Genomic DNA, 11,924 nt, shown 5'->3' on the forward strand with positions numbered 1-11,924 from the left:
GGAAAAAGACAGGTCTGGTTACAAGTAAAACATGCTTTCCAGTGACTAAAACTTAATCTTAGCAAGTTACAATATTTGCTTAAGTAGTTTTCTTTCTTACATCAAGTTACCAGCATCCCCAGCCCTCCAGACTAGGGGATCCTGCTTTCACAGGCTTACAGGGTGGTGCTGTTCCCTGTGTTCCCTACGTGGCTTTTTTGCTTCTGCTTATATTTCCCTCATTGTTTTGTCTCCAGAGCCAGGATGACCTTCTGCCGTCCTTCCCAATCTGTGGACTTCCCATCCTCCTCCTGATTCCTATGTAAATAGGGTTTCCATTGGTTTGATTACATAGTGCTTAATTTAAACTGGAGACAGGTAGATAGCTATCTTCCATCCTGTCTGGGAGAAAGCCTGTTTCTCCCTTTGTTTGGGCATAGGCTTTCAATCATAATATCCGTGAGTGTCCATAATTGCTCATATAGCGTTAATACATGCATGATATTAATCACTGGTGTGTCATGAAAGACCTCACTTGATACACTCTTATAGTACAAAAAGAAAAGGAGTACTTGTGGCACCTTAGAGACTGATGAAGTGTCTGATGAAGTGAGCTGTAGCTCACGAAAGCTCATGCTCAAATAAATTGGTTAGTCTCTAAGGTGCCACAAGTACTCCTTTTCTTTTTGCGAATACAGACTAACACGGCTGTTCCTCTGAAACCTGTCTTATAGTACAGTGATGTTGTATACAATCAGTTGATTCAATTGCTTATTCTTTGAGGTTCAGAAGCCATGTTCTAACCCTGGCGTATCTGGACCCTGATGGTCGCACAAACCTCTTACTGATTTCCAGCGGGGCCCCAGTGTAATTCAATGAAAGCTTTTGCCGTTGACTTTAATGGGAAGAGGATCAGACATTAAAGGACTGGAGAATTTTGGCCCAGCAAGAAGTATTAGGCTGTAGAATAATCTCCCTAGAGAAGCAGTGGGAGTACTACTGCTTGACACACCTTTAAAACTAGATGGGACAAAGCGCTGGCAACCTGTACAGCGCGTTGCTTGGGAGAAGATAGAAAAGACTTTACATCATCTTGTCCATTCCTATGAGTCCATCAAATCATAAGCAACAAAAGATCTTGTTTTCATCCTTAGTCATTAAAACCCCCAACACAAAACAACTGATATATATTGAGATAATTATCCCTATCTAGAAGGTTTCCAGAGTTTTTTACGAGGTGGGCACCAACAGGAATTTTAGTAACATGGGTTTGGGAGCTTGATTTAAGTGCCAATCATTAACGTTCAAACTTCCATGCTCTAACTCTCCCCGAAAAACCTGGTTCTCCAGCCAGACCATACTTCCCATTATGTACCATGGACATACAAAGGCTGAACTGAACCTGGGTCTGCCATATCCCAGCTGAGTTCCCTAACCAGGGGTCTAAAGTTTGTAAGCAAGACTTCTATCACCATCCTCTCCCATGCCTGCTTTGTGAATCTAGTCCTCCTTTGCATTTCTCAAAATGCCCAAAATGAAAATGAAAAATGTCAAGTTTTGTTTTGACCTGACTCAAAGTTTTTTTTACTTTTTCATTTAACAAAATTTTTGAAAAATCTCGTTTTTGGTTCAGACCAAAACGAAATATTTTTCCCTCCCAGAATTGCCGCAAGCCGAAAACTCCATTCCTTGCCCAGCTTTAATCATGGGAGATGTAGTCCAGTCCGTAGAAGAGAATGGGGGCATGAGGTAGCCGAATTACCGCTCCCAAGAAGCTCTGCAGAGATATGTCCAAATCAGAATGTTGAGTTTTAAACCTTTTTTGTTTTTGTTTTTGTCACAATTTTCTTTGGAGAAAAATAACCTGTTTTCCAACCACCTCAAGTGAAAAGCGATTGAGTGGCAGTGTGGCCCAGTGAGTAAAGGTAACAGGGACTAACCTGTGGACTCAGGAGCTAACACCCTGTCACTCAAATCCCCACCATTTCAGATCAATTGGGTGTTCAGGCAGTGGCCAGAGGAGGCCAATTAACTGCGTAAAGATTCAGCTGAGGGGCTAATTGGTGGAAGTATCCCCAGCAACTGGGACTAGATGAGCAAACAAGAAGGAAGTCTTTGGAGGAGAGCTGGGAGCCTGAAGGAAGGCAGAACAGGCTGCTGCTATTGTACCTGTCCCCAGAAGCAAGTGGGGAAGCTGGCTACTGGCTGTAAATATAATAAAGTGTGGTGGTAGTGAAGAAGACCTGAAATGATTGTGACCTGGATTGTGGCCTGAAAGGACCCTCAGTGGACCACCCCATGACAGTAGGGCACTTGATTGGGACATGAGAAGCCTGTATTCTATTCCTGGCATTGGGACTCACCTATTGTGTGACACTGAACCAGTCACCTCGCCTCTCTGTGCTGCAGTTTCCCCCTGCCTTTCCCTTTCTCTCTCTTGTCTATGTAGACTGCAAATTCTTTGGGGGCAGGAACTGTCTCGTATTATGTCTGTGGCTACTGAAATGCAGCTAACACTAATTTTCTCCTTGTCTGAGTACTGTCCAGGGACAAATTAGCTCTGTTAGCCCCCCAGATGTTCTTGTGATGCCTGTGACAGAAATGGCAATCCCATGCAGTATCTTTGGGGACCCTGGCATTACATTTTGGAACGGTTTATGTATGATTGAGTTCTACTCCATGGGAGTGGCTTACCACAGCTCCTACAAGAACTAAAGACAGTAGGGGGTGGCTACCCCCGAGACTGTAAAGGACTCCAAAGAAGTTCTGGCCCCTGCAGTGGTTGGCATCGACTGGATCAGGCGGGTTTTTCAGGACTAGGATACAAAGGAAGGGTTTTGCTATAAAAGGATGAGCTTGAACTGTCTCAGTGCCTTCTTTCTGGAGGACAGCAAATGGACAGGACCTTCTGTCCAAGGTGAGCCCCAACCCTTGCTAGGGCTCCATAAGACCGATGGGCGACGCCTGGTATGTTTTGTATGTGTTTAAATGTGTGGGTTGTTTTTTATGTTTTCTCTGTAATGCTTTTGCCTTAAGAATAAATGTGCTTGCTTAGAAAGAGCCGTGTGGATGGCTGTGATGATACTGACTGGTGTGGGATAAGCAGGGAGTGTAAGGCAGGGAGATGTGCAACCTTAAAACTCCTGGTCAGAAAAGTGTGGGACAAAGGTCCCTGCCCAGAGACAGGGGCTGGCTGGATACCTGAGACATGACTGGGAACTCCTGGATTGGACCACGGAGAGATGAATACAGACGCAGTTACCCTGAAATCGTGAAAATGCCTTCAGATGAAGTCTCCTCCCAATATACCAGCTGAATTTCTCCTGTTGTCAGCTGTGTTTGATGACTAATAGTTGCCAATTTAATTCCTGCAATACAATTTTTCCTCCCCTTTGGTGCTGGGTGCTTTGCAGGGATCAGACTTTTTTCAGACCCTGAGTCCAGCACCGCTGTGGTTTTCCAGCCGTCTCCAGACACGGAGTAACGGGCTTCTGGGCAGGTCTTTGCATGGACCATTCTAAAACTTGCTGATGGTGGCCCTGCTGCATCAGCAATTTCTAGTCTTCCTTGCTGTGGCTTCCCGCTGCTCGGGCAATTCCTCCTCATTGCCTGTAAATTTCACCTGGCCTGGGAGCCACTCAGGAAGTGGTCTCATCTGAGCCACAGGTTACCTGCAAATAGCTTTTACTTGGGCCTCCTCTGACTTTTAATTTAATTTAATTTTTTTTTTTTTTAAAGCTACTTCCCTGGCAATTGTTTCTCTAAGTGCTGTATCTGGTACAAGGAGTCACCTGGGAGGCTGGGAATTAAAAGCAGATACCTTTAAGGAAACTCCAGTTTCTACTTCCGCATTTGTAACTCTGTATATAGCCAGGCCCATAGGCTTATCCCTTGTGTTATCTCCCTTCACTAGCAGGTCATGAAGCTCTCCCGTTAAAGTGATTCTTTTCACCCAGGATTCTGCCATGGCTTGCCACTGGGCACACGCCCCCCGTCTGCATTGCAGTTCAGGATCTGGTGCAGCGGGTTCCGCTTCACATGAGCGGGAATTGACATTTGTGATACTTCCTGAAGACTGGTGGTGCAGGCCTTGAAAGTGAAGACAAGTAGCTTCTGTTTGATACAATAGAGAAGAGGGAGCTGGTGGAGGGGTGTAAAGAGAGGGGTGACTCTGACCTGGGTCGAGGATTCCTCACTTCCTGCCCCCTAAGATGCTAGGTAGGTTGCTGCCTGTGCGCTTTTAAATATCTGCTGTGTATGCCCCAGAGGTGGCTGCATTTCAGTGGTGAGTAAAGTTACCCCTTCATGTGTAGTTTTTGTTATCCGTTTGTAAAGCACTTTGGGGACTGTGATACAGGAGGGCAAGGAAGCAGTGGTAGACTGGTCGAGGGGAAATATATAAGCCCAAGGCTAATTAAGATGTGGTTCCCTGTAGACTAGGGAGGGTTGCTACAGGTTAACTGGAGCACCTGCAGTCAATTAAAGCCCTGTCAGAAACCTAATAAAATGCCCTGCTGGATGAGGACTAGGACTGGAGCTTGGAGATGTGTTGTGAGAACTGAAAGACCAGAGAACCGAAGTAAGGGAGACCCTGCCCTGCAGGGCAGGGAGACTCCCTCCCCTAGCGTCTAAGGACCGAGGGTAACCCCACCCAAGGGGGAAGAGGGTAAGAAACCTGCAGGGGTTGAGAGGGGCTGCTCCTCAGAATGAGGAGCAAACCCAGACCCCTCCCCTGCTTCCCTCTTCTACCACCTTCCCGGGCCACTAGCGGGGCCTTCGGCCCCCAAGAGCAGGGGCAAAGAGTGGCATCTTAGCCCCCCCCCCCCCGAAAAGCACAGGACCCACCATATGAACATCGGCCATCTTGTCACAGGATCCTCAGGCTGAAAGGCACTGTTTAAAGTGTGCGAGCCTGTGACGCTTTCCTCAGGGAGCCCAGAACCATAAGCCACTGTTACCACTCTGCCTTAGCAAAAGAGAGTTTTGCTGGAGCTCAAACTGTGCGTCAGCTCCCGCCTCACCAGCAAACTCCTTGAGAGTCTGCCAGTCTAAACCTTGCCTTGCAGGTAACATTCAGTGAACCCCCGTTCCCGAGTTCCCCAGAGACGTCCCTTTCACTGGACACGCTCAGAAATGACCAGGTCCGCTACCTCCAAAGAGACTGCACACATCAGCTTGTTGGCTCAGCTGAGGACCCACACTTCACTTTAATACACAGCACCGAGAGGGTTTATTGTAAAACTTAGCATACAGTTAATTAATCAAGAACAGAGATTTAAGTGGTACTCAGCAAGAGAAAAAGAGACATGTCTCATTACAAACAAAACAAAAATAGCACACTTCTTAATGACTAGAACGTAACTTTAGGAAGCTACAAGCTTTGCCTAAGCAGCTTTCTCACTTACATCAAGCTACCAGCAACTCCAGTCCCTTGGGCAGGGGGACCCACCATTCACAGAATCAGAGGGTTCTGTTCCCTTTGTCCCCTAAGTGATGGATAACAAAGAAATCCCTCCTTTCTTTCCTTTTATAGTCCAGAAAACCTTGGAAATGTATTCTTTGAAAAGTAAACCCAGACAGAGTTCCTCTCCCTGGCTGCTGGTTCTTTGGGTTGCAAGCGCCAAGCTCCTCCATCATCCACTGCTCAATTCGCTTTTTCAATTGGCTTGATCACTTTGGTGACTTGAGATGCAAATGTACTTCTGTTGTCCTTTGCTTGTTAGCTTGATTCAGGCAGATGGGTAAATCCACATTCCTTTGTCTAGGGCGGTCTTGTTTATCAACTGCCTCCACAACTCATCTTTTAAGAACATATTTCCAGCACACATACCTAACTCTTTACACACAAGCCGTGCATACATCACGCAATGACAGTTGTGACCAGCGGTTCACCAGTTTTTAAGTGGTACTTTACAAGATACTGTTTGGCTAAAGATTCTGACAACAGTGTGTTAAGTTGGCAAAAAGGCATTCGTAGGATCACAGGGCCTGATCCAAAAACCTATTGAAGTTGATATAAAGGATCCCATTGATTTCATTTAGCTTTGGGTCAGGCCCTCTGTTATGCGTTTATATATTATTAAAAAGCAACACAGTTCAATAGCAGCGAACAAAGAAAAATAGTCTCGCTCACTGGAGCGTTTTAGTGTGTCCAGGACTTTGTACCTGCGATTCCTCAACTGCTGTACAGGTCAGAATGATTGATCTCTCTTCCTGTCATTAATAACCTCTTGCAGACTTGTGTTCAGTTATTCTTGTTCTCTTTCTAGTCACTTCCTCCTCGCTTCAAAGTTTTCTCTCCCGCGATAAATCTGCTGCCCCTCACTTCCTGAGTGCGTCACCGCAGAACAAATTGCTTCTTTTGAACCGCTCCAGCTTAACAATAAAAATAAAGTCTCGGCTCATAAAACATCTGACCATTTTCTTATTGCTTGGCACCCATGGAAGGTTACCCTCATCTGGCTGGCAAGCACTTCCAAAGCCCCTTCCAACATTTCAGTTACAAGGAGAAGTTCTTTTGCGGGGAGGGAGAGGTTGGGGAACTGCCTGGCTCAGGAGAATAATGAAGAGAAATGGAGCCCTTTACCTCTTTGTTGATCAGCTGCAGCCAAAAATCATTATCATCTGACAGCTCAGAGCAGTGGCCTATATAAACAGAGTTATGGTCCTTAGTCCAGTTCCCAGCAAACAGGTGTTCACGTCATCACAAAATCTACCCAAGCAAATGGACTCTATCCTTCTGAGCAGTCTAAAGAAAGAGACTAGAGACGTGTCTACACTGCAATTGGGGTGTGGCTGCAGCATGTGTAGATGTACCTGAGCTAGCTTTGATCTAGCTAGCTCAAGTAACAACAGCAGTGAAGCCGACCTGCACTCCTCAGGCTCCGGAGTCTGAGCTCCAGCCCGAGCCACGATATCTGTGTAGCTGTTGTGAGCCTGAGCTCTGAGATTTGCTAACCATGCATTTTAAAAAGCAATGTAGATGTACCTGGGTTGTGCCGAGGCAGCTCGCCTCTACTGCTGCCCAAGCTGCTGTGTCTTCCTTGATATCGTTACTCAAGCTAGCTAGATCGAAGCTAGCTCGGCTATATCTACCCATGCTAGAGTCACTCCTCTGTTTGCAGTAAGGATCGAAAGGGTCAATCTCTGGACACTGTGAACGAAGCTTGCGTTATCTTTGCCTGACTTCTACCTATGAAGGTTTCTGTTCCCGGACAGTCAGTCTGGCACTTTTCACCAATACTGACATTTCATTTAAAAAGATCATCATCCTAAGATTTGTTTAAACCTCATTTTGCCTCCCATGATTTTGTTTTAATCCTTCTTTCCCTTTTGGTCTGATCCTGCACCCACTGAAGGCAGAGGCAAATCTCCCATGACCTTCACTGCAGCAGGACTGGTGTTACTTTGTTGTGGTCACTAACATGTGCTCTGCTTTCATGGATAATTTGGGGCAATTTTAATAGCTAGACTTCGCAGAATTTGACTTTATTTTTTTGAGGATTTTAATGGATAACATCAATGTTTATTTTAAGCATTTTAAAAGATTTTTAGCCATTTAAATTTTCAGTTGTGCAAAATTATGGGTCTTAAGCATTTCCCCCCCTATTTTTTATCAATTTAAATTTTCACAGTTATGGAAAATTATAGGGGATCAGACAATTATTTAATGACAGTAGATGCTGAGATTCAAAAAGTTAAAGCTTTATAACTGCTAAAATGCAAACTGTCGAGGTCCCCTCTCAGATATACAAAATATATATCCTTAAATCAAACACTAATGATTTCGCAAGCAGCATTTTTCTTACTTTGCCCTTCTGTACATTTTGATTGTTGTCTATGGAAATATTTTTTGTGGGTTTCTGTGTTTGCAGTGAAATTGACGTTTATTGACATTTACTGATTTTAAAAAATAATTGGATCCTTCTAAGCCCATTACAAGTGTGTACAAGATTCACTGAGACCTAGAACTCAGAATGGTGGTTTATTCTCAGTTTTTTAAATAGATAGTATTCTGAGGCCGTTCTCAGACTCACAAAAGTGCTATGAAAATATTTGACAATGAGAGATCTTAGATTCTGATCTGAGGCCTTGCCTGTAGAACTAAATGGATTTAAAGTCTATTAGTTATTATTTGTCTTATGGTCATGCTCAGGGACCCCAGCCATGGGCCAGAACCCCATTGTGCTAGATGTTGTACAAGCATAGAACAAAACTATGGTCCCCGCCACAATGAGGGTACAATCGAAGTATTGAATCTGAGGTTGGGTGTACATTAGAAAATGAGGTTGGCTTAATGAAGTCATTCGGGGTTTGAAAGTGCAGAGGGTGCTAGGTCGAAGGAACTGCATTATTCTAACTTTCTGCAGAGATCTTTGAGATAAAAGGCATTTTTCATAGATATTAAGGTCAGAAGGGGCCATTATGATCATCTAATCTGACCTCCTGCATAATGCAGGCCACAGAATCTCACCCACCCACTCCTGCGATAAATCGCTCACCTATGTCTGAGCTATTGGAGTCCTCAAATCGTGGTTTAAAGACTTCAAGGAGCAGAGAGTCCTCCAGCAAGTGACCCAGGCCCCATGCTACAGAGGAAAGCGAAAACCCTCCAGGGCCTCTTCCAATCTGCCCTGGAGGAAAATTCCTTCCTGACCCCAAATATGGCGATCAGCTGAACCCTGAGCATGTGGGCAAGATTCACCAGCCAGATACCCAGGAAAGAATTCTCTGTAGCAACTCAGATCCCACCCCATCTAACATCCCATCACAGGCCACTGGGCATATTTACCATGAATATTTAAAGATCAATTAATTGCCAAAATCATATTATCCCATCATACCATCTCCTCCATAAACTTATCGAGTTTGATCTTATAGCCAGATAGGTCTTTTGCCCCCACTGCTTCCCTTGGAAGGCTATTCCAAAACTTCACTCCTCTGATGGTTAGAAACCTTCATCTAATTTCAAGTCTAAACTTCCCGATGACCAGTTTATATCCATTTGTTCTTGTGTCCACATTGTTATGAGCTTAAATAATTCCTCTCCCTCTCCGGTATTTATCCCTCTGATATATTTATAGACAGCAATCGTATCTCCCCTCAACCTTCTTTTGGTTAGGCTAAACAAGCCAAGCTCCTTGAGTCTCCTTTCATAAGACAAGTTTTCCATTCCTCGGATCATCCTAGGAGCCCTTCTCTGTACCTGTTCCAGTTTGAACTCATCCTTCTTAAACATGGGAGACCAGAACTGCACACAGTATTCCAGGTGAGGTCTCACCAGTGCCTTGTATAACGGTACTAACACCTCCTTATCTCTCCTGGAAATACCTCTCCTGATGCATCCCAAGATCGCATTAGCTTTTTTCATGGCCATATCACATTGGCCGCTCATAGTCATCCTGTGATCAACCAATACTCCAAGGTCATCCTCCTCCTCCGTTACTTCTAATTGATGCATCCCCAGCTTATAACTAAAATGTTTTGTTATTAATCCCTAAAAGCATGACCTTACACTTCTCACTATTAAATTTCATCCTATTACTATTACTCCAGTTTACAAGGTCATCCAGATCTTCCTGTATGATATCCCGGTCTCTCTCTAAATTGGCAATACCTCCCAGCTTTGTATGATCCGCAAACTTTATTAGCACACTCCCACTTTTTGTGCTGAGGTCAGTAATAAAAAGAGTAAATAAGATTGGTCCCAAAACCGATCCCTGAGGAACTCCACTGGTAACCTCCATCCAGCCAGACAGTTCACCTTTCAGTATGACCTGCTGTAATCTCCCTGTTAACCAATTCCTTGTCCACCTTTCAATTTTCATATTGATCCCCATCTTTTCCAATTTAACTAATAATTCTCTGTGTGGCACCGTATCAAACGCCTTACTGAAATCTAGGTAAATTAGATCCACTGCGTTTCCTTTGTCTAAAAAATCTGTTACTTTCTCAAAGAAGGAGATTAGGTTGGTTTGGCATGATCTACCTTTTGTAAAACCATGTTGTATTTTGTCCCATTTACCATTGACCTCAATGTCCTTAACTACTTTTTCCTTCAAAATTTTTTCCCAGACCTTGCATACCACAGATGTTAAACTAACAGGCCTGTAGTTACCCGGATCACTTTTTTTTCCTTTCTTAAAAATAGGAACTATGTTAGCAATTCTCCAATCATATGGTACAACCCCTAAGTTTACAGATTCATTAAAAATTCTTGCTAATGGGCTTGCAATTTCATGTGCCAATTCCTTTAATATTCTTGGATGAAGATTATCTGGGGCCCCGATTTAGTCCCATTAAGATGTTCAAGTTTCACTTCAACCTCAGAAATGGTAATATCTACCTCCATATCCTCATTCCTATTTGTCATCCTACCATTATCCCTAAGCTCCTCAATAGCCTTATTAAAGTCTGAGGCAAAGTATTTGTTTAGATATTGGGCCATGCCTAGATTATCCTTGACCTCCACTCCATCCTCAGTGTTTAGTGGTCCCACTTCTTCTTTCTTTGTTTTCTTCTTATTTATATGGCTATAGAACCTTTTACTATTGGTTTTAATTCCCTTTGCAAGGTCCAACTCTACTTGACTTTTAGCCTGTCTCACTTTATCCCTACATGTTCTGACCTCAATAAGGTAGCTTTCCTTGCTGATCCCTCCCATCTTCCACTCCCTGTTGCTTTCTGCTTTTTCTTAATCACCTCTCTGAGATGCTTGCTCATCTAGCTGGGTCTACAACTCCTGCCGATGAATTTTTTCCCCTTTCTTGGGATGCAGGCTTCTGCAGCTTTGACTTGAAGTAATCCCAGGCCTCCTCTGCCTTTAGATCCATACGTTCTTCAGTCCAATCCACTTCCCTAACTAGTTTCCTTAATTTTTAAAAGTCAGCCCTTTTGAAATCAAACACCCTAGTCGCAGATTTATTTTTGTTTGTCCTTCCGTTCAGTTTGAACTGAATTAGCTCATGATCACTTGAACCAAGATTGTCCCCTACAACCATTTCTTCTACGAGGTCCTCACTACTCACCAAACCCAAATCTAAAATGGCATCCCCTCTAGTCGGTTCAGCAACTACTTGATGCAGCTGTCTTTGCCGCTGCCTGCCTGGCTGGCTACCTTTATAGGACCCCTTCTCCTCCAACAGAACTCCCACTGAAACTCCCCTGTTTACAGGTTTCAGAGTAACAGCCATGTTAGTCTGTATTCGCAAAAAGAAAAGGAGGACTTGTGGTGCCACAAGTCCTCCTTTCCCCTGTTTACAGCTCTGTTTGCTGGCTCCTGTGCCACTGCAGCTGTCTGCAGTTTGCTTGCTTTCAGCTCATTAAAAGTAGGAGGTCTTTTCCTGCCTGTAACAGGCCTATAGCTCCCTTCTAACGTGACTGTACAGCCCTTCACGGGTTGACTAGAGCCCTCAGGCAATTAGAACTCTCCTTCTGAAATACACTTCTGAGCAAGGTTGCAAACTTGAACTGCTGGTGACAGGGGTTTTGTGTTGATTTACTGCATACTTCAAAAATCCTTTCTTTAGCTGTGCCTAAGAGCCACATTGGTGAGGTCTCCCATGTGTTAGTGCTTAAGAACAATGGGCTTACGTAGTAAAATGAATTTTGCTTCTCTCCTTTTAATTATGGGCTTTAACATTATTTCCAACACACAGGCCTGGTCTACACTAATGAGGTAAGTCAATCTAAGCTACGTAAGTTACGTAACTTAGGGCATGGCTACACTTGCAGATGTACAGCGCTTTGAGTGAATCCAGCCTTCGGAGAGCGCAGTAGGGAAAGCGCTGCAGTCTGTCCACACTGACAGCTGCAAGGGCACTGGTGTGGCCCCATTTGTGGCACTTGCAGCGGCATTGGGAGCAGTGCATTATGGGCAACTATCCCAGCATGCAAGTGGCTGCAACGTGCTTTTCAAATGGGGGGGGGGGTGGAGTGTGACAGGG

This window comes from Lepidochelys kempii, chromosome 1, assembly GCF_965140265.1.
Source record: "Lepidochelys kempii isolate rLepKem1 chromosome 1, rLepKem1.hap2, whole genome shotgun sequence".
Lineage (NCBI taxonomy): Eukaryota > Metazoa > Chordata > Testudines > Cheloniidae > Lepidochelys > Lepidochelys kempii.